A 23443-nucleotide genomic window follows, 5' to 3' on the forward strand; every position below is an offset into this window, starting at 1 on the left:
TCTGCGATCCCATGTTTCTCAGCAAATCAGATTCTGTCAAGCCTATCTGATATCCTCTTAGATTGTTCTCCCTAATCCCTTTCCACACCACAAGAATGGCCTTACCAACTAATGATGTTGCAGATATACACTATTCAAACAAAAAGAATAATCTCAAGCCTGTGATTGAGCCATCAGACCTTGCGTGCTCTTACTCTCAGCTAAAAACGTTGATATTAGTGCTAATTTGAAGCTATTGATTTAAATATTTTACCATAGTTTGATTTTTTTAAGAAGGAAAGCATGGTCATGTTCATGTTTTTCTTTTTTTTCTTTTTTTTTTGGGGGGGGGGGTTGGTATTTTGAAGTCGCAAGGAAAACTTGCCAAAGCCACTTGACACACCATGGTGTGTTAATCAGTGTTGAGCACCCTCCAGTACACAGAGTTGAAAAGCTTCACAGTCTTTTTTATGTAGACGAGCTGAAATAACGGAGACCTACAAATGGGGTTAGCACATTTAGAGTGAAGCGTTCCCTGACATGTGACTAATTGACACTCACTGAATTCTCATTTAATTCTGGGAGACGTGACAGAGTCCAAGAGGCAGACAACTAAATGTCTGCCGTCGTCAGAGTTAAACGGCATTACAACACTGTCAAGGGCACTGCCGATCCAAATTTCATCCCACTTAACTAGCTTTTGCAAAGAAGAGTCTCAACTGTGTGTCTCAAAGAAACGATGACAGTGACTTAATCGAATAAAGCGCCGTCTATTCTGTGAAGCTCTGTCAACAAGCTGTAAAACGAGTCTCAACTAAACCAAGTAGCTGCAGAGTTGCTGGAAATCAGTTTAAATTAGATGGAGGCGAAAACTAGGATGTGAAATGCATAGAGGCAGAGTGAAAATATCTCAAGGAGAAGATGCACTTACCTTTAGTGGTAACTTTAGAGCGGAGTCGTAGCCAGCTTAATCCAAATTCTCACTGAATCAAACTGTCCTCCCACCTTTATGCAAGAGCAAGCTCTATCCTTCTCTTCCTTTTAATTCCCTCTCTCACCCTGCCTTCCTCCTTGGTGCCTTTCTTTCATTATCCCGCTCTCTGTGTACACTTTGAGCCCACGCTAGATCAGAACAGATGCTTATGAGTGAACGCGCTACGCGAGGCACTGAGACAGCAGCTTTGGAATAGCTGGAGAATTACACAGGAGCTGTAGCAAAGCCGAGTGTGTCCGTACCGTTACAAGGTGACGACTGAGGGAGGGCGAACGAGTCAGTGAGCAGTGAAGTTAGCTAGTGTGCGAGTCTGTGTGTGCGTGTATCGGAGAGTGAGAGAGGAAGTGTGTGGAGGAGTGAGAGAGCGAGGGAAAGAGACAGGGAGAGCGTTTGTGAGCGCTGCTGGCTTCAGTGGCGAGCAACGGTCGTGATTGCATTGGTGCAAGACAGTAGAGCAACACCTCTCTTCAAAACCCTTTACCCTCCCCATCAGGTCCCCTGAGTACCGGAGATCTTCATCATCAAGCAGATTAAACCGACCAGTAAGCACCCCACCCCCAAAACTTCCAATGACACACGCACACACACACACACACAGAGGCAATGATGCATGCTGTGGTCCCTGGGGATATTCTAATCAGAAAGACGGTTGGAGATGCTTCCTTTGTCCAGAGCTCATGTGGATGTTGAGCATTTAAAGTTCAACTGAAATTAGATGACTTATTTGTATTTGCAAACAGAAGCGAGTTAATCATTTCTTTAAAAAGAAGATTCACGTAGATCTGTGTGTTTGGTTTTCTGAAGTTGTTGGGACTGTTGGGCAGTGCTTTGAAGAGTATAGTGTTGGGTAGGGCCATTATCCTGGACTGAGTGGCAGCTGAACCAGCCAGATGGAGGTGTAGTGTAAATAAACTCACAAGCTAAAACTGAAATTTGCCAAATCACCAAAACTGCATTTGATGATTCATTTTAAGAGGTGAAAAGAAAGTCTTCATTATTATCGTTTTTGCACATGAAATCTAGCGTTGTTCATACATAGCAATGATGTAGCCTTCTGCAAATCCATCAAGCTGGTTTTTGCAGTGTATGGAAAAATTTAATTTAATTTTAATTTAATTTAATTTATTTAGGACAGTGCATGTTAATGCTCCACTGCGGGGCAACCTGCATGTGGCCAATAAAGCCTTTCATTCATTCATTCATTCAAAAATCAAATGGTAAATCTCTATATAAAACAAGCATGTCAAAATCAGGAAATTGAGTAAAAACTGCAACTATTAGATGGCATTAAGTGGCTCAGTATATCACTGTAAAGTATAGTAGACCTTGTAGTTCAGTAAAGTGTTGCAATGAAATAAAAACTACAAAATTAAAGCAATGAGTTGACAGAACTATTGGGCTCTATTAACTAAATTTGTTTTTCTTTTCTTTGCACCACCAGACCCTGATCATATATGACTAGTAAATGTAATGCCATGGCAACATGTTAAGCTTTGTAGAACAAAGCACCATTGTGGAGGTCTCCATTTTCATGTCTGAGCTAGTAGGCTACCCCAGAGCTTGTACTGGGTAAGCTAATCAGTATAAGTTTATACTATGCATCAGTGTAAATATGTGCATCTTCAGGGGTAGATTGTGGACGAAGTTGTGAAATATGTCTTTATGTGGATGCCACCTTTCAAAAAAAGCGATAATATACAGCGGTACAGGGAATGCCCGCAGTGAAAATAAGGTGAGGGAATCCAGTCAGAAAAGGAGGCATCAGCTGGTTACTGCTAATAGCCATAACCACTCAAAGAGAAAAAGCTAATAAAGAACCCCAACATCTCCCGCTTCTATTCCCAACAGATATCGCCAAAGAAAAAGAATTACATCATCTAAACATCAAAACTTCACAGATGCCTCTGAAGTATAGCAGTTGTCACTGACGGTGACCTAAATTCTCTTATTTTCATGTGTGCATGTTTTTAATGCACTTATGCTTGGCTTTCTTGGCCACGCAGAGCGCAGATGTCATCTTGCCTCTCTCAGGCATATTGAAGAGCAACGGCTCACTTTAACCTTTAAAGTTAGACCGAGATATGGTGGGAGAATCAAAGGTGACACACATCACTCTATGGAAAAAGGTTATTGAGGCATTAGCATTTAGTCCTCTCAATATTTCATTTTAAATGTCTTAAAGAGAGACAGGACTCATGGTAAAACTATATTTCCTTTTCTGCCCATTTCATTGCATTTTTTTTTTTTATTACAAACTCTAAAAGTCTGTGCTTTTAATTTCAGAAAAACAGAGATTTTTCAGCATATACAAATACCTTCTGAAAATACAGGATTAAGATCGCCCCCTTTAAGATACCCACGGGTAGAATAAATTCTAAGTCACATTAAAACAAAACATATCTCAACTTAGACACATTGATGGGTTTTCATATAATGTGTCACCTGTCTGTAGTTTAGCCTTATTTTAGAGAAAGTAATTGCCTTCAAAGTGCAAAACAGTGCTTTACATCAAGACTCCCCTGTTAACCGTAATTAGTCAGTCATCCTGTTTCAATTTCATTTCATTGTTTTTATACAATAGGTGGCAATATCAAACTAGGCAGAAGAAAGTAAAATAAATAAATAAAAATAGTAATAATAAATGACAACAAAGTCGTTGTCTTCCTTTTGACCATATTTTGTATTACTTCCTGAATGCACAGAACAGTCACAGAAAAAATGTGTTTCTTAATGTCTTTCTAAAAGGCTAAAGGCTGTGTTTGAATATAGTTATGTAGTATTTTTGCACTCAGCACTCCTGGCTGACAACCCTGCTCCCAGATCAACTCTGTCCAGATGGCATGGCATGGCCCTAGAGAACTCCATTTTTAATCCTCTTGGCACAAGCTTTGCAAAGCAAGAGGCTGAACGGATGCTTGGAGTCAGGCGTCAATCAGGGCATTTCAGACTGCTGTGTGGGACACAAAAGTGTCCCACGGAAGCATGCATAAGACAGAGGAAGAGATAAATCCATTGGTGTCATAAAAAAAAAGTAACTGAATGTGATGATACATTCTTACTGAATAGACGTTCAATATATTATGATGAATAAGGTTTCAACATTCCATTATGCTGTAGATATACAAGAAATCAGAATCAGAATAGAAAGACCATACAAACACTGATTTAATGTTGTTAAATAGGAATTTTATTTCTCTAGATTTTCTTATTGTGTTTCACATGAGTAGATACATGTTTATGTATATGAGTTAAATATACCTAAAGGGGAAGAAGAGGATAAATAAAGTTCAGAAAAAATATACACGCGATGTAAAAATTGAAACATTAAAAAGAATGACCAATTTAAAGAAAACATCTCTGATAGAAGTTAGAACTCCTTTTGACCAGGTTTGGGCTATTTAGACCACAACAATTTAATAGAAAAGCAGTTTTCAGTACTGCTATGGCAATTAAACATTTTTAAAGATTCAAAGAAGATGTGGCAGAAAGCCCCGCCTTGCATTCAACACAAATAAAGACGTAGTTATATTTAAAAAAGGAGATTTTAATAGTGAAATTTGGTTCCTTTGTGAACCTAATGGAAACCAAAACCAGACATGAACTTGTGCCATTCAAATAAAGTTAAATTTGTAAAGCTCCTATAAATGGCAAAATGTGCTTAAAAACCATTTAGTTTTGTGCTCAGGGATTGATAACTTATTATATTGATTTATTCTTTACAAATATTAAATGATGGTGTAGCTATAGTGGGCAGTTTAAGGGCATGAGATTTATTCATGAACTTTTCTTTGGCCACCAGGTCTGATGTTTCATATTATAATGTTTTTATTTAAAAGCTCATAGATTAACAATGTGGTGTATAAACAAAGGCAGGGTGATATTTCAGATATTTTCAGTAATCTTTTTCTTTTTTTTTGTAGAAATTTGTCCATATTACTTACAAAATATTTAGATTCATTTGTACTTCATTTTCCTGGAGCGTGACTAGGATGAAGAGGGTCACATAGAGAGGGATTTGTTGCAGGACAACAAGGACCCAGGTGTAGTTGTTATTAGAGGCTAAGCTAATGGAAACACCAGTCTGCTTCTTGCCGGATCATGAAGCCGAAGAAGAGGCGAGCCTGTCCTGAGGGAGGTCTAGCCCAGAAGTGGGCATCTGGAGCCTTTGTCTGCCTCCCCCACTCTGACTCACTGTATTTACTAGTAGGAGAGAGGCAGGCTTTATCCTCAGCACAGCACATGTGTAGATACGGATTTCTGTAGTGCATCAATAAAACTGAACCTAAATAACCTGTTTTTTATTTACCTGTGATATGTTCTGTGTAGAAAGAATACTTGATCCAGGCTCCATCTTTGCTCATAGGCTGTGACATTCTCCCTTACAAAGAAACAATGATTAGTTAGTTTAATATATATTCCAGTGAGAAGCTATTTATGACAATAATGCAGTATACCTTATAATATAGGTTTTATTAAGAAAACATTTCATACCTAGACAAGGCAGTCTACATTCTAGTGAACCAATTTGAAAGCATTTTTTTTCATCTCTTTGCCTTTTGGAGTTGCATTTGGTTCTGAGATCCACATCCACAGTGTGAAATCACAGCGGAATAATCTTTCATTAAAGCTCTTCATATAAAGCAGGCTCTTCACAATCAAGACCAGAAGGAAAGTGAGGGGAGTTTTTAAGGAAAACTCAAATACTGAATACTGATCACAGTAGCAATGCTGCATTGATCTGAATGGAGACCTAATTAAAACAGCCATGTGTTTCAGAAAGTTGCTTGAACAGAGTGAGCCAGGGTCTGACAATGCCCCTGCAATACAGGTTGCCATTAACAACAATCAGTGCAGCCACTAGGAATGAGGCATCTAATCAGTTTCTCAAAGCTCTAATGCCAACTTAATGAAAGAGATTAAAAACGCTTATTTGAGTGAGGCCGGCACGTGTTTCCCTGATGTTTTTCCTCCTCTAGAAGAAGATAAAAGGTAATAATACAAGACAAATTATTATGGACCGGGATTTAATACACTGGAACTGGAACTCGTTTCCTAGAAGAATAGTACGAGTTGTATGAGAGAAAAACCCATAAATTTTGATTTGGAGTCGCATCAGTCTTTGTCTGCAAAGCACAGATATTACAGAAATTGCCCTGCAAATAAAACCGGGTCACATTTTACTAGGTGGGAGTGAAAACTGTCTGAAAGTTTGGGTGATTTGACAATTTGATCAGCAATCTTGGCAAGTAATCAGCTCTGGCAGACACAAGCCCACTCCTGTCAGTGCCACAGGCTGCTGCAGAATGAGCCCATATTACTTGTCTGCTGCAAAAGCTGCGGGATATGTTGTCAGGCAAGCGTTTGGCAAAGGTTTGAACTAAGAGTGGGAAGGAAGGAACACATTAAATACTGTGGAGAGATGAGGCGGGCAGTATATAGGCTCCAGCCTGCAGAGGTGGAGGTATATTGAGCGAGTGAACGAGGATGATTTGAACAGCCAGCAGGGCTGTGGTGCAGAAACTGCCTCAACTCACTGCAGGCTCTGAATTGTGCTCTGCAGCGACAGTATATTACGTTTCCACGCTGTCCACCTGAATGCAGCCCGCAGCCTCATGCTTAAGCCTATTGAGAGCATTTAAGTATTTCTCCCAGACTACATAATTGTACTTCAAGCTTAGTGCTGTGAAAAGAATTCTATGTTGTTTTCGCATTTGAAAAGAAGTGATATACTTAAACATCTCTCAGTAAGCTTGCACTGTGATGTCATGTTTTGCATTTGTAAGTCAGTGCTGTGTAGATGACACAGTTCCTCTGATGCGGTCTGTGTGCCTGGCCTGTTGCAGTGGGGAAAAGTACTGAGGTCTGTCCTATTAATGGTCACAAGCCAACTTGGATGTTATGATGAAAACGAGAGACATGTAATCTCTGAGGGAAGAACGGTGCCAGGGAAACGGCTTTCCTGGATTTTAGATCCCTTCATCCCAGCTCTCTCCCACTGCCGTCACAGTTATTATTCCCTGAATTCCCACTGTGTGGCCAATCAACAGATGTGTTTAAACTGAATTTGTCATCTCTCCCAACAAACCCCTTTTCCCCTTAACTGGTGATATTGTATTTTCTAACAAATCACAGCTAATTCACTGTAATTGCCAAAGTATTGTGAATTGCAAAGGGTACTCATGTATCTGACAGAAATTATTTGACCTGCATCGAAAACATCAGGTGGATGATTTTGCTGTAGGCGATTTAAAACTGGTGTCATTAGGAGAGAAATTAAAGGTAGCACTTTAAATTAAGTATGACCATTGTTTTCAGTTGTAAGTTTAATATTATAATTATATTCAAATAATTAAAATGCTGTATGATCTGTATTCCACTGTGCATGGCCCCTTCTGGCTAGGGTTGATTGTAATGATAAAATGTTAGTCATATTTAACACAATGTCGACATTTCTTTTGCTCTTGGTGGTCTATTAAAGAAATGTTTAAAAGTCCGTAAAGCAAATTTGACGTTTAGCCTGTCAGATTGTGAAACCATCTGTAAATACAAACTGAATTAGCATGTTTGTCTAACATGGAGCTAGTTTCAAGAGATAATGGAAAGGTACAAATATTAGTAACTCTTTTGTTTATGGTTGTTATGGTTTTCCACCAAAATGACTATTTACCTGAATAGTTAAAAAAAAAAAAGAGGATCTACTGCTTTATTTTTACCCGCGTTTTGAACTTCAGCAGCTGATTCACAGTGCAGATCAATTGCTATTATACTGTTCCCTGTTGTTTTGTTTAAATAGGCTTCTTTTCTAGTAAGCACGAGAGGAACTTTAAAAAGTATAGTCGAGTAAATCAAATGAATTGAAAATATTATATGTAGTTCAATTTTCTTTGCTGTCACTTAAGTATTTTTTCTTTCTTGAAATTATTGGATCACTTAAAGAAAACATTAATATAGGAAGAGGAGGAGGGAGATACGCTGCAAAGTTTCCCAAATGACCAAAGATGCTACAACTACATGTGCCTTTCCGTCTAATAGGCCACCAGCGTCCCACTTATTTATTCATTACAAAAAAAGAGTAAATAAAAAATAAAACATAGAAAATAATGAGCCCCTGCACATGATTCTCGAGCAGCTCGGATATTATGAACATACAAGGTAGCTGTGTGGCAGTTACCATACAGAGCCTAATTTGTCACTGAAGATGATGATTCCAGCAATTCTGTTTCAAAATTGGGTCAATAAATTGCTGTCAGTCTAATTCACTTGGCACTGTGTCATTAAAGCCAGAATGATTCTGTTACAGCTCTGCTGCATCCACCACACTTGGCAAGTGGGGCTTAAATTAATATTTAGTTGGACTGGTTTGGCTGAACACACACAGACACACACACATAGGGCAGATAAAGAGAGCAGGAGCTAGATTATTTAAAAATGACGGTGCAAATACAAGCAAATGACTTCCTTCTCCTTCAGGAACTCTTTTCACCATGAATAATAAGGGACCCTAAAATTCTGGGAATAAATACATAAACTTCATAAACTTGTATCACCTGCTGTATTTCATTAGTGCAACTCGTAAACACACCAGATTGTCTGCAGCTAGTTGTTTTAGCGACTGAATCTGCCAGCTGCTGCTGTGCTTTATATTGAGCCGCTTCTTGTGACCGTAAAATTGTGTTAAAATTGTCCTAAAATGATTTTTTTCTTTTACAAATTTATCAAATAACACAGAATAGTAAGTTCTGCTTTAAAATAGTCAATTGGCCAATTGGATACTAGAGTTATAGTTTATAGAGGTCAGCATTTTATTTATTTATTTGTTTTTTTTGGTAGATTCAAAGAAAGGATATTTCTTGGTTATATAATTTACATAAGAAAAAATAGTTACAAATGAATTGGGTGCTTGCTATAAATGCCACCACATTTCTTTCTGTAATCTCTACCAGAGGCTCTGCTGGGACTTACTGTTGCCTCTGAATGTGTAAGCTAATAGCAGACTGTCATTTGATATGGACTTTGGATAATTCATGGTTCATAGTGCTTTTCTTCTCTGACGCACATTTGTGCATCATAGCAAGAAGGAAAGAAGCTTTGGATAGTGGAATCAGGCTGTTTCAGGCAATAGTGTGTGATCTCCTTATATGCAAGGGCATTTTTAATTTTCTCTTTGTACCAAAGGAAATCAAGTTTTTAGATGTTGTGCAGTTTATGTGTCGTTGGAAGCGGAAATCACAAAACAGTCTTCAATGTCAACAGGCGTGTATAGGACAAATACCGCCATTCTTGCATGAATGCTATTAGAGACTTGGAGATTTTAATCTGCATGCATTTTCTCATTTAGACAAATCCAAAAAACACACATGCACACTACATCTGAAGTAGACAAAATAAATTGGTTCTGCTGTGAATACTTGCAGTCTCTGCTGGGAGCTTATTATGTGGCACTGCACAACAACTTGAGTGGTTAAAGATCGGTTGTCATCTTTACAGTATTTCGACACATACTTCTTTCTGACCTGTCATGAACAGGTCCAGCCTGCCTGGTAAGGGGTCCAGTCATTATTGGACTTAACTTATGGTGAGCACAGCTACATGATCAAATAGCTTCTTTCAACAGGAGCAGGCAAAGAGTAGTTTTGGCAGCCTTAGGCCTCAAGCTGTTCAACCTTACGCTCACTAATTGCTTTCTGTCAGGAAGGCCAGAATCTGTCAGCTCAACAGTGTTCAAAGCTCAGGGAGGAACTCTGCTAATGAACAAATATAGGAAAAGAGAAAGAAGTGAATAACATATGGGGAGGAGAAAAGAAGTGGTGTCAAAAATGAATAGATTTTTTATTAATAAACTTTGGATTGGGGAGCTGCAAAACATTATTTGTAATATTTTCACTCATCAGTTACAGACTAGAAGAAAGTTTTCCGTGCAACTGATCTTTTTTTTTTTTTTTTTTTCATGATCCATCAATAGATTTGTTTTCCCATGGTTACAGAAAGAACTATTTTCTTTGAAACGCCAGACAAAAGTGAAAAAAGGTTTTATATGGTAGCGCACTTACAAAACAATCTGTTATTCACAGCATTTTTATAAAAACAAATTAGTGCCTGTGAATGACACATTAACTGTATATATTATATTACAATGTAAGTTATTCTTATTTACATGTAAAATTTACATTAAACAGTATTTTATAAATGTACATATATTAAACACTACATATAATACAACTTCAGTGGTGCTTATATTGCAAGATGTGTGCAGTAGGAAAAAGAGCAGGTAGTAGCGAGTAGTGATGGGATTTCCGGCTCGTTTTAGAGAACCGGCTCTTTCGGCTCTGAACCGGCTCTTCAGGTTGTTTTGTTGCTTTAATTAATTTATTATTAACAATAATATAAAATTATACACAAAAGGAATTACTAATGTAAAAAAAAAGTGGTTTTATTTATATATGTTTATATACAGTGGCCCCTAGAGACAAAGCATGTACAAACTCCAAAACACATTTCTAGCGTTAACTGAACTTCCAAAACAGAGCTACCTAGATCACTTAAATTACACAATTGAAAGCATATGTGTATTGTTTGTGTATTTATACACAAGCACTCATATATATTCAAATAATTTAAAAAAAATGTTAATTTACCTGTTACTACCACACACCAAATCCGGTCGTTGGTACTTGCTGACTTTGGAGTTTCTACGTGCTCCAGAGTTCGTACGTGTTTTGGAGTCTTTTTTTTTTCTGTAGGGGCCACCGTAAATATGCTTTTATTTATTCACTCCACATAAAATGTAATAAATAAATCATATAATACAAAAACCAACTAGTCACATTTCAACTTTTAACTATTTAAATTTTCAGCTTTTTCCTTTTAAACAAATTTAAAATGAAACGACACAAAACACTACAAACCACAACACAATTAAATATAAATTAAAATATGAAAACTAAAAGAAGATGCATATTCCGTCATATGGGCCTGCATGAATAAACTTTCTGAATCCTTTATCATCCGCAACTGAAAATAGTTGATTACTATACTAGTGGTGGGCGGATCGATCCAAATATCGATAGTATCGATCCGAAGTCGGGATCGGTATCGGATCGATACTAGCCTGGTTAGATCGATTCTTTACTTTGAGTTCTGCTTGTTTGTTATGCTGTGCTTTCGGCAAAAACGAAAAAGCCAGGTCGCTGGACTCGCCGCTCCTGTGTCAGCGGAGAGCAGGCACACTTTGCTCCCCCCCTCTTATGTTTCGGTGTTGCGCTGACACGTCACGTGACTTAGACACTTTGGGAGTTATTAAGTTGTTTACATATTAATTATATTTTTACCAGTTGTTTTTGTTGTTGAGAATTTTAATTGTAATTTTTGTATTATAGTTTATCAACAGTATTTGTTTTCATTTGTTTTACTGGTTTGCGTGCACTTAAGATTTAAAAAAAAAAAGAAAGAAAGATCGCCACCACAGCAGATCCGATGGCATTTTCATGCTTCGCCGCATCATTTATTCTTACAATAATCACACGGTTGCTGTAACAGTAAATTCAACAGCTGCAACTCCCCCACCACCAAACCTGCAGCGGCATCGCAGAACACGCCCTGCCACATACCCCCATCGCCCGCTTCACCCCACCCCGCGAACAGGTGAAGGAATCGGCCCGGACCATCGGCGCCCCATGCCCCCGGCCCAGCGACTGGGAAGTGTCCACTCTGGCGGTCGCCTGCGCCTCCAGCGGAAGCCCGGGAGCTGGCCTGATGGCCACCCATATGGCAAGCAGCGGCGGTGCAGCAGGAGTGGAAGTGAGCCGGGCTCAGAGGCAGCTGGGCAGACCATGCAGCCTGCGTGCCGAAGCGGACAGCATGCCGCCCTCAGGCAGGACCCCCGCGCATCTCGACCTCCATCTCCAGCTTGGCAGGTCCCACTGGCGCGCCAGCCTCCGGCTCACCCCGAGCCGCGTGCTGTCCACCCGGTTGCTGTAACAGTAGCCTACATTCAACGGCTGCAGCCCTCCTGCTGCCAGCTGTACACATCAACACCAAAAACAACAACAGCACAAGCAGCGCACAGGTTTATAAGCCGGTGAGGCATGATTGTAGATGCAGTGAAGGTGAGTCCATCTCACCTGCAGCAGCATCGCAGACCACGGCCCGCCACAATAATAAAGCATTTTTTTATTTAATTATAAATAAATTATTTCTCCTAATTATGTCCTGGGTTTTAAATAATTAATAATACAAAAAGAAAAATCACAAAAAACACTTAAGGTCATGAAAATTAATTGCGATTTAGCAATTCAATGAGGCATCCACCTTATTTATTGAAAAGTATTGGTATCGTCCAAAATATGCAGTATTGCACACCACTAAACTACACCTTTCTGATGTGACGTTGTTGTCCCTGGCTCTCTTTCTCTGTCTCTCCCTCCTGCTCTGTTCCTGTGCTACTGCGAGTGTAACTACCGCCCCTCCCCCCTCTTCCCAGCGCTTGGGGGAGGCTTATTTGTTTAATAACATATTAACAAATTTAAAGAGATTTTAATGTAGCAATACAAAACTTATTATAATGACTTATTCAGCTGTCTGTTCATTACAAAGTACAACTGGGGTATTCATCTTTCTCTCTTTCCCTTTGTAAAAAATGAACATGATGCTAGATGTTTCTGTTCTGATGTACTAGAGGGGAAAAAAGCATCCTCTGCCCCTTTGAACTTCGAAGCATTTCACTTAGTGTTTTTATTTATTTTTTAAGTCATATCTACTGTTGTTCAGGATTCACTCATAACTTTTGAGTATACATTTCATAGCTAATTGTGTTATTTCTACCATCACATCTACAGTATGTAATGTTGAATTTCTAAGGTTTTTTTTTTTTTAACAAGCAGCAAATTGAGTTATGTATACCTTATTTAAGCAAGCAGACAGCAAGAGCAATCAATAATAAATTGAATTATTTACAGAAAAGAGAAATTCAAGGTGAGTTCTAACATTCCTTTTTTTCCCCTTTAACTGAAAGGTAGTTATTTAGAATCTGTAGCCACTTGTACCTGAACACATTCTATTTTTTTAACATTAGCTTGTCTGGAGGAGTGTATGACTGAACTGGATTGGTGCTGAGATTTGTAATAAGAAAACGGGAAATGCTGTGGTTATACAGGCCTGTCCACTTACTCAGATATCTGCCGAGGAAGAAGAATTGCTTTGTGAGTCATTCACCCTTACTGGCCTTCGATCACCTACGCCTTCCATAGTAGCAGGGAACAAATGCACTGTGCCTCTCGCAGCGTATAGCAGAGGAGGGCCTTTGAAAAGAATAAAGAGGGTCAGTTTGTGCTGCTTTGACGGTTTCCCCCATATTGCACTCTGTCTTACCATCTTGGTCTTCAGCTGGTTTCCACACAGAGATGATAAAAAGGAAATGGTCCTCGAAGAAGAAACATCCCATTCAATTTTAAATAATAAAATCACAAAATCTATTATTTATGCCCCAAATGTCCAGCTTGGGATATCAAATGCACTTTTGAAGTCTGTAAGGGTGTATCTTTTCACCTTGTTTGAAGTTGGTCCCACCAATATGAAAGGAGGTGGGTGTATACAGAGAATATCAAGCCGAGTACGTGTTTACTTATTTATCTGCTTCATGCATTTGCTCTTTAAGGACTCGGTTCACAGGAAGTGCAGGATGGACATCTGAGCCTTTTGGGTAAGGATATTTCATAAACTGCAATAAATGTTGTGCGCCAGCGGTAACTTCTTCCTCTTTGAAGACAATTCAGAACTCCTTTGGGAGTTAAAATATTACATTTTTCACCCTATTGAAATTGGATTGGCAGCTGGTTTCAAATTTATATTACTAAAGAAATGGTGACCAACGCTCTTAAATATTGTCCACACTCCAATGAGACCAGATTGAGAATTCCTCCAAAGTTGTTCCTCAGTTCCAAACATCCAAAGGCTTTACTTTAGGGATCCTAGTTTTATTGGCTTTCTCCACTGACCTGCGTTTTGATTGACAAGTTGACTCCTAATATTTAAAAGATCAACAAAATTAGTGATGACTCACCTTTATTTATTTTTTTTGCATAATATTGTCTTTAGTTCCAATAGTTGTTAAATATGTGCAAAATGTCCACATTTTCAAATCTTTAATTATACCATCACTTTAGGCAGGGTGTATAAATCCTGCAAGTGAAACTTTAATGCATGTAATCGCAGAAAGTTCTCTGATACTAACCCCATATAAATCTGACATGTCTATATTGTAGCTGTGCTTTGATTTTTTTTTCCCCCAGTAAAAAACAAGTCTAAAGACAAAGAAAGCAAGCAAGGTTTCGAATGTACTGCCAGGACAAATGTAGTGTTTTGTTCTGCTAAATCATTCAGCAATGATACAATTCATGTATTCAAGGCGCTGCTGGTTTTAGTGAATTTTTTATTATATGCTAGTGTAATTTACTAACCACAGAGGTTGTTAATGGTTCATTAATTACCTGAGGTCCCCACATAATGAAGGCCTCAAGAGAACAGGGCTCAAGGCGTACTCCCATTGATGTATTTTGGTGATATATACACACTTGCATACACTCATAAAGAGATGAATGCAAATATACACGTTAAGAATAAAAAATATGCTGGTTGTGGCCCTTTTCTGTTCACATGTGCTATTTTTAAAAAGCAAGGATGAGGGGGACAAAAAAGTTGCCTGTATGCTCTTTCTGCAACTCAGGTGCTGAAGAGGGGAAACAGATGATGTCCTGCTTTTTTTTGACTTAAACTTTGGTTTTGTTTTCTGCAGATATCTGATAAGCAGACCTATGAATTCTGTTTTGTGTGTTGTCAGAAGAGGGACAGAAGAGTTTCTGTTCATCTATTGTAGAACAACATGTCAGTGTGTAATAACTGGTTCACAGTAAATATTTGAAGTTCCTTACATGGTCTAAAAACATGAACCTTACATTTCTGCATTTCTGTTAGCTGTCACAGTTGTGGAAATCATCTAGTGTTGTGTGAATCACAATGTGTTGGTTGACCTTGCTTAAACTGATGAAAGCGAATAAAAACGGCTTAAAAATTATATTTCTATTTCTAATTTCTATTAAAAATCTCCCCACACAAGGTAAACAAATTCTTAAGATGTTCAGGTTCAACAGAAACTTCCAATTATCCTTTGCAACCCACTATTTGTGTAATAGGGCATTGGTTTTTACTAAGAAAATATCCTTTTTTAAACTCCAGATGTCCTGAAACAGTTTAAGAGTTTCTGAAATGAGTATTTTCCTACTCTTTACATTCTTTCAGGTGGTAAATCCCAATTCCAGTGCCAATTACTCATGCTGGAATAGGTATGTGTTCTTCACCGCGGAGGGATTGAATCGACTGCTTTCAGGGTGAATCAGTAATGCGGAAATGAAAGAAAAGCAAAAAGCTGCAAATTAAACTCCTTGCTTCCTCTGGCAGGTTCTTTTCAAGAGGAGCTGACAGGGCTTGACTCGAGAGCTGATCTTACTCAAGGAGGTGATAATTAAATAATGGAGGCCCACGTCTAACAAATTCCACAGTATGGATTTGGGATTTCTCAGCAGTTTCACCTTCCCTACTGTGCCACACAATCAATATTTGATCAAGGTCCTAGTCATGAGAGTCTAAGCATCCCCATTTTCACTTTTAATTCCCTACCCAGTTGCGTAATTCCCTTAAACTGGGATGGCTGCTTTTGCCAATATTACATTTTTCTAAGTGTGCAGCCACACTCAGCGTCCTTTGAACTGTATTAATGTCAGACAACAGTAGTTTCTTCCGAGTTTGAATTAGCCAATAGCAATTAAAGTCTGTAAATGCGTTTGAGGAACGTGCTCACACACGTCATGTGAAGGAGAATGTTGAATATGCAAGTTTACAGAGCACATTGCAGCTGTTCAAATAATAATAGAAAGCTACCTTATTCACAAGACTTCTCCAAACTCTGCACAATTAAGTTGACAGAGTTTTATAGCTCATGCAACCCCGCTGGCATTTGTGTGTCCTCCCTGGATCAGACCATAGATCTTCGCTCCTGTGGATCTGTAAACTACTACACCATCAAGTCGATTGATGTTCAACTGAAATTATATATACAGTCTTAAACAGCGCTGAAGCGCACATTACAAACTTTTTACAAGTATAAGTGAATTCACATTCGTGAAATAATAAGTACATTCGCATAACCAAATTTACAGTAGCGCTAATGGATAAAGCAAAATAGATGATCATCTTGTGAACATTTAAGTGACTTACAGTTATTTTCAGGAGACACAATTGTAATATCTGGGGGGAAAGTTTCTGCTGTTTCATAAACTGGAACTACTTCACTTGTGTTTTTTCCCTCCCAAGTTTCTCTGCTTTATGGCAGGAAACGTGGGTAAGGGAAATCACAGAGGACTGGTTATATTCCCTTTTCGACAAGCACTTTGATGACACTTTGAATGGGCAATAATTAAAATCTTATTTGCATAATGTTCCCCAAAAACTTTATGGACAGCAAATTTAATTAAACTACCATACTTAAGAACCATGACCTTGAGGCAACCAAGAAAAGGAGATGTTACTTTCCCCTTTCAAAGGTATGCTAATTATACAAAACATTTTACACTCTTTCGTCAATTTTTCAGCACACAGCCTATAGTTCTCTAGTGGGCACATAAAATATCAGTATGGTCCTTTAAGTCTGAACTAGTAAGCAGGACAATTAGAAACCTCTCTGCAGTAAATATTAAGCGGATAGTGTGCATTTGACTAGAAATGAGGGATTAACTACTTAAAATGTTCTGCTTGATCCCTTGACTGGACTTCAAAGTGAAGTTATATTGGAAGAAGAGCGTTTGAGAACATGGGCCGTTATCTGCGGCCCTGTCGTGCTGCTGACACTCAGAAGTCAGTGTTTCCAAGAAAGTTTGAACCCCGTGGGAACGCGCTCTGATGACACACAATGAACTAATGGAGCTCATGACTCATCAGAGTATATAATAATGTAGTAGTTCTTTAATTTTACTGAATTTACTTCATCCTGTGATGTGTCAAAGTCAAGTAGAGAGTGATGGTTTACTGGGCTCTTCCTCCCTGAGGTTGGCCAAAAAAGTACATTTTCAACTTCTATGTTGGTCAACAAAACATATTAATTTTACAATAATGGGTCTAAAATGTGTGATATGCCTACGTTTTTTATTATTTCATATTTTTAACACTTTGGTTAAGTTTGAGCACCATAACTACCTTTTTAGCTTTAGGAAAACATCATCATGGTTTAACGAATGAATATCTTTCAGTAACTTTTGTTTTAGTCTTATAATTGTGTGATGAGAGTGACGCCTGTATGTATTCATGGAGGTATGTCAGGCTATTTTCCTGTCTATGAATAGCAGTGGCTGTTCAGCTATTCCTCTTTTCCTTTATGGTCGGCTTACAACTGGGTATATGGAAGAATGCTATTGATGTAGCATAATTGCTGTTGGCGCAGTTTCAGAGGGCGCTGGCTGCCTTACACAGTGCTTGTGATTTCTTCTTTCTTGGCCAAATACTCATCACATAGTGATACTTTGGTTCATGTTTCCTCTTTTTTTCCCTGATTCTTTTACTGAATCACAAATCATTGCATTGTGACTGTGCCAGTTCTTAATGATAGATGTTTTAAAGTTGTATGGTTTGATTTCTAATAAAACTGGAAAGTATGAACTTGTGCCAAATACCTTTTGGAAGTTAATACAAAAGACCCGACTACTGAGAAAAGCAGCATCCTTTCAATTAATACTGAGCGCACACAAACTATAATTGCTTTTATAAGCTGAACAGCAACAATTGTCTGATTGAATTCCATTATTCAAATTTAATTTTACTTTTCAAGTATTTTACTTGATATGAAATGGTTAAATTCATGTCAGTGATTTATCTGACTGGGTCCTATTTTATATCCAAGCCCCGGCTTCTTTGCCGGTAGCACAGGATTAAATTAGTCTAAAAAAGTTACAAATATTTTCATGCTTCAGAAACACACTTTCTTAACTATGCTGATAAATAATATGCATCGTTTCCTAAATAGAATCAGCAACACTAGTGAAGCGAACTGATTCTTTGTGCTGGTCCCCTAAGTTTTGTCCTCTAGGTCTCGGCACTCATTTCAAACAAATCAGCCAATTATTCTCTGGCTGTTGATGTCACCATTGATGTCTATGTGAAGGTTTCAAATCCAATATTTCTTTCCCATAAGTGTATGACCTTAATGATTTCTCATTCAACTAAGAATTCCTATGCCAGACGTGTTGCTTCTTACAATGTACTGAACTTGGTTGATCCATGCAGTGTACTATCCTTGGGCAAGGTTTAGTGTATGATGACCTGACCCTCTTGAGGAGGTGGGCCCAGGCTCTGCAGTTCAGTAGAACTTATATAAGTGCGTTATATATAGCATGTAGTATATGGTGTTATCACTCGAGGGACTCCAGTGTTATCTCAATGATGTCTGGCTCAGTGAAAAGCAGCGTGTTAAAGAATTAGTGAATCTGTAATTCATGTGAGAGGATACGTTCAACAACTGCTTCAATTAAACCACAAAATGTATGAAATTGTTAAGCTCATAGTGCTGCACAACAGCACTCATCAAAAGCATTTGTGTAGGTGAAAGAGAGAGAGCGACTGAGAGAGATGACATACTGATATAAACTGAAGCATACTCGAGCACAAATTGTTAAGTGCAGTGTGAGTGCAGGTAGATTTGGGGAGAGGGGGGCAACTCCAGTCAGGCACACTAGAGGGTAACTGTACTTCCATGAGTGCACCCTAAAATACTCTGCCTGGGTTACACGAGGTGTGATCAGAAAGTTCAGGAGTGGGTCTATGAAAATCTAAGCCCTTACTCTATTTTAAATTCGACTGATTTCCTATTCAACATTAAGCATCTTCTGCAATTCTAGATTGTTTTCAGCGCTGGTGAATTTTTTACACTCTGTACAAGTTCCATTTTTCCCCTTTGCACTTGTGCCAGTCCAGTGGATCCTGGATCTCCTCCTGTGTGAAACATTGATGTTCCAACCTCATCTTGATCGTCGTGATCAGACCACATAGTGGGGAGGCAAATCACCAGGTAGTGAGAAAAGATTGTGTTCCTGTGGCTATAACTATGTTTTCAAGGAGTTCTGAGCTAGCAGGAAATGGCGCTCTTGCATGCACCATACAGTAGTTCAGACAGTTTTTGCTGAATAGTGTCCTTCAAACATGTTTAGGAAGTTTGTGTTGATGGTCTGAACTACAGGGTCGAGTTAATCTCCATAAGAGAAGCTGAGTCAAGTTTGAAATAGTTGTGAAACTGCAGATCATAGTGCACATTATTACAATGCGTTCAATAGTTGATGTTGTGGGCGTTTTGAAGATGTTTAAAATCATAATCCACAGAAATAGAGCCACACTCACTTCAGTTTGCTAAGGTTGTCTTTGAGTGCCTGTTGATGCTAAAGACTTCTTTGAACAACAAAAACAAGCAACATATTTCATCTCAATCCGAAGGCAACCCCAAGCAATTCAACAAACAATGTGGTGTCATAGGTCATGGGTGTTTGACCAGACTGTTGAAGTGAGCTGAAAGAAAGCACAGCACCGAGGTAAAACTTAGCTCCATTTGAGTCTAGAGCCGTGTTATACCTCTTCAACAAAGACAGTTTAATTCCATTCATACCTGCAGTGTTTGCTCAGGAGCAAGTATTGGCTTGGTCCCAGAAGAATGAAAAAGGGTCTCCAAATATTGATACCATCAATTTTCAGAATTGTTGCACTGTGGAAAATATTACTGTTATCCCTGCTGCTAAGTCAGCTGTGGTAAGCATACATCAATGACACATTTTTATTGCAAATATGCTCACCCTGCATGGTAATAAATAGATAAATAAATGCATTTTAGATTTTGTTCTTTCCTATTTTGGAAAGGGAAATAAGAAAACAATAAATTGTCTCCAGAATGCTGCTGTTTCAAACCACTTGACTGACTTATGATATATGGTGTTACAGATATATCTCTAGCTTTTTATAATTTTTTTTTAGTAAAACTACTAGGACAATGAAATAAAGGCTTTTCTTAATAACAGTTGTTCGTCCCCCTGATGAGCGTGTTGCTTTATTGGGAGAGATTAGATAAACAACATTTATAATAATAGAGTACAGTAGATACGAAATGCTCATAAACCCCTGATAAATTTCTAGTTTCTGTGATGTATTTCTGATGAATTTTTCAGAACTTTATTGTTGTTTTATTTTAAATATCTTTGTACAATTCAGTTTACAAACTAATTTTTAAAATCTTTTAGGGGATACAATTACAATTGAAAAACTTAAACTAAAATTTTGCTGATGCACGTTTTGATTTTATTTAAGTATTTAGTTTTTGTGTAGCATTAAGTGCAAGCTGGCACTACTTGACAGTATTCTGTGCACCTCACAGATTGGTATTTGCTGTCACTTAACAGCTATTTTCTCACAGCTGACATTTGTGGCAGTATTGTTATCCAGTTTCTTGGAAAAGTGGGAACAAAATGCACCTTTCTAGTTGTCTGAGTTTGTTTACAACCACCTGTCTCAGATCCACTTTCTTACTTCCCCGAAGTGACTGGACGAAAGAGTAAACACTCCGGAATTGAATTAACTTCTCAGAAGTTCACAGAACATGCCGTTTAAATGATATAATATATCTATGCCCTGTGTGTTTTACTGGCTCAATTCAAGCATGACTGCAAATGAATCAAGTGTGGCTGTGAAAAATGAACTCTCTATTAGAGCTTCAGGAAATCTATGGCGCATTGAAAGCAGCATTTAATCAACTATCAAATGATAAAATTGCTTTTCAGCTGGTTTTGGAGGGCGATTGATCTCTTTAAAGATTGATCAGCGTTTTAGGATAGACTCCGAAAGTATTTGACAATAGAGTCAACGCAATTAAAATGAAATGTATAATTTGATAGTAAAATCATGTGTTCTGTTCTCAGTGTGCAGCTTTGTTATCCATATGCTAAGTGTAGTGAAGGAGTCTTTGTAATTGGGGACTGTCTTCAAAGAAAACATAAATCTGCCTGCTGTCTTTGCCAAATGTGTTTGACAAATTATAGTGCTGGCTGATGGCAAAGCTAGTAGCTGTTTTCTCAATTGCCTGTGGTAAATTTCATCTGAAATTATAATCACTTCAAGGTACCTCTTGAGTCAGCTTGAGCAACATTCGCTGGATAAAGAACATTACTAAAGTTCCTTCTAGACTTTAAGAAGTTACACAAGTGTATATTTTCAGTGAATGCTGTTATGAAACTCTCATACTTTCTGTTGGACTGAAATTGCATTTTCTTGAAACATCAGCATTATAAAAATATCATTTAGTGTTGATAACCATCCTTAATATTAATAGATGGCATTGAATTTTGAACATTAAAAATTTTTACATTCTTGAGTAAAAGCCAGCAGGGGGTAGCCCCCAGTGAGTATCTTACTAAAATACCTAACCTCCAAGGACATAGCTATTCTGAAGGAGGCATTTTTTAAGGTTTTACTTATACTTGCACTAGATGACAATAGTTATGTTACACTTTATTGAGCTCTTGGCAAGGTTTAACTGCCTCAGGTCAAGGACTAGTTCAAATGTACACATCCAAGTGCAAGTCCCTCCTGTTAATATTCATATCTAGGGACCAAATTAGAAAGTGGAACCAAGAAAGAACATAGTATTAATATTACAGTACTATTTTTTTTTTAATACATTTCTGCTATGATCATCATTTCACTTGTAGTGGTGCAACTAAGAATGGGCCTTTCTCGCGTCTGTTAAAATGGTCCTGTTTCAAAGAAACAGACTTGTAACTCAGAACAAAAGCTTTGACTACAAATGCAGAGATAAAGGCGTTGTCTAATGCAGTTCTTTACAGTAGACCTCACTGTTGGAGATCTATTTTCAGTAATTAGAGCCATAAAGGAAGTGAAATCTCATCTCGGTTAGGCGATCAGATTGGGCACATCTAAGGCTGCTTTAGATCTTCTATGCAGCTACTTTAGACAAAGGACTTTGGTAATTAACTCAGGGAGCTCCAATGGCTTTGGCTGATTCACTGGTGCTAGGCTTACACAAGGACAATAGCTGGAATGATAACTCGGCCCCAATTCTTTAGCTATGTTTTACGGCACCTAAAAAACAGAATTGTGACAGCCTTTTATTACACCCGTTGTCTAAGCAGAATTTCATCATGTGCATTTTTAAGACTGTTCAGTCAATAACACGAGTAACTGTAAGAAGTGTGTTATTTGTATTTATTTTAATTGCAGCCCAATTTATGAGATGAGAAAAGTTTTTATTTCAAAGAATAAAATGTTATTTCCCAAAGAATCCATTGTGTATTTTAATAGTGGTTTGACTTGCTCTGGCTTTCCGAGCACAGCTCTTTCTCCTCTTATCCCCTGCAAATATATTACTGCAGCATGTTGAAGTTTTCAGACATTCATAATTGAGTAGTGTATGATGAATAGCACAAGGGTGTTCCATTTCAGGCTTGGAAAACAGTGGAAGGATCTGCAATGAGCCAATACTTTGTCCCAGCTATCAAGCTCCATGTATCTCAATATAGAATACAATTTGCTACAGTTAGTGTGTAGAAATGAATGTGAATTTTATAGCAACATGGCTTTCTTATCATTGTAAATGTAAGTTGCATTTTCCTGAAACCTCACTATTATCAAAACATTAGTGAATGTTTTATTTTTTTGTGCATTAGAGATACTGAATAATTTATTATTTACAGTCACCGGCTACTTTAATAGGCACACCTGTTCAACTGTTTATGCACACATCTGATTAGCAACTCAACAGATTATAGTAAGTAGATATTGTCAAGATGACCTGCTGAAGTATTTTATCTGACTTTTCTGCTCAAATAATTTAAAAAAAAGTAGAAATTCTCACTTGGCTAGTCAGTTTAATAGTAGGTAGTTTTACGTGCACTTAAAACTATTTTACATGTGATGGCTTTGCTGTCCACTTCATCAACAGAGCCATCTGTAGAACTGTCCTACTCATGATGAAAACTGGAAGTGTATTCTTGGTTGATGCTGAAATGCTTTCCAAAGTTACTTCTACCTTTAACCAGTTAGCAGTCTTTTAGACCTCATCATAGCAACCTTTTTAAAAACATTTCCTACGTTTTTTTTAAGGATGACTTTCTGAGCATAGTATACTATTCTCTTCTCTTCAGTTGGGAGGTTTTTTTTTTCCACTGCAACTCCTTCTGAAGAAAAATCATTTGGATCAGTTTGGCCAATATTCAGTTTAGCATTTTTAAGTAAGACTTGTAAGAATTTGTTTTTAAACAGTGACATGACTTTAAGTTCTTTCAACATAAATGAGAAATATCATTCTGGCTTCTACTCTCGCCACAGTACAGAAACTGTGTTATTCAAGATCATAAATGACGTCAAATCCAATACAGA

General features: G+C 37.9%; 1 protein-coding gene across 1 annotated transcript in view; it reads right to left on the reverse strand.

Moving 5' to 3' along the window:
* LOC101477368 (cadherin-12) overlaps positions 1-1397 on the reverse strand; it is a 100349-nt gene extending 98952 nt beyond the window's left edge. Inside the window, exon 1 of the mRNA XM_004551809.3 lies at positions 911-1397. The gene's annotated coding sequence lies outside the window, so the exon portion shown is untranslated. The remainder of the gene's footprint in view (positions 1-910) is intronic.
* Between the last annotated feature and the right edge of the window lie 22046 nt (positions 1398-23443).

The sequence above is a fragment of the Maylandia zebra genome, linkage group LG9 (genome assembly GCF_041146795.1).
Source record: "Maylandia zebra isolate NMK-2024a linkage group LG9, Mzebra_GT3a, whole genome shotgun sequence".
Taxonomy (NCBI): domain Eukaryota; kingdom Metazoa; phylum Chordata; class Actinopteri; order Cichliformes; family Cichlidae; genus Maylandia; species Maylandia zebra.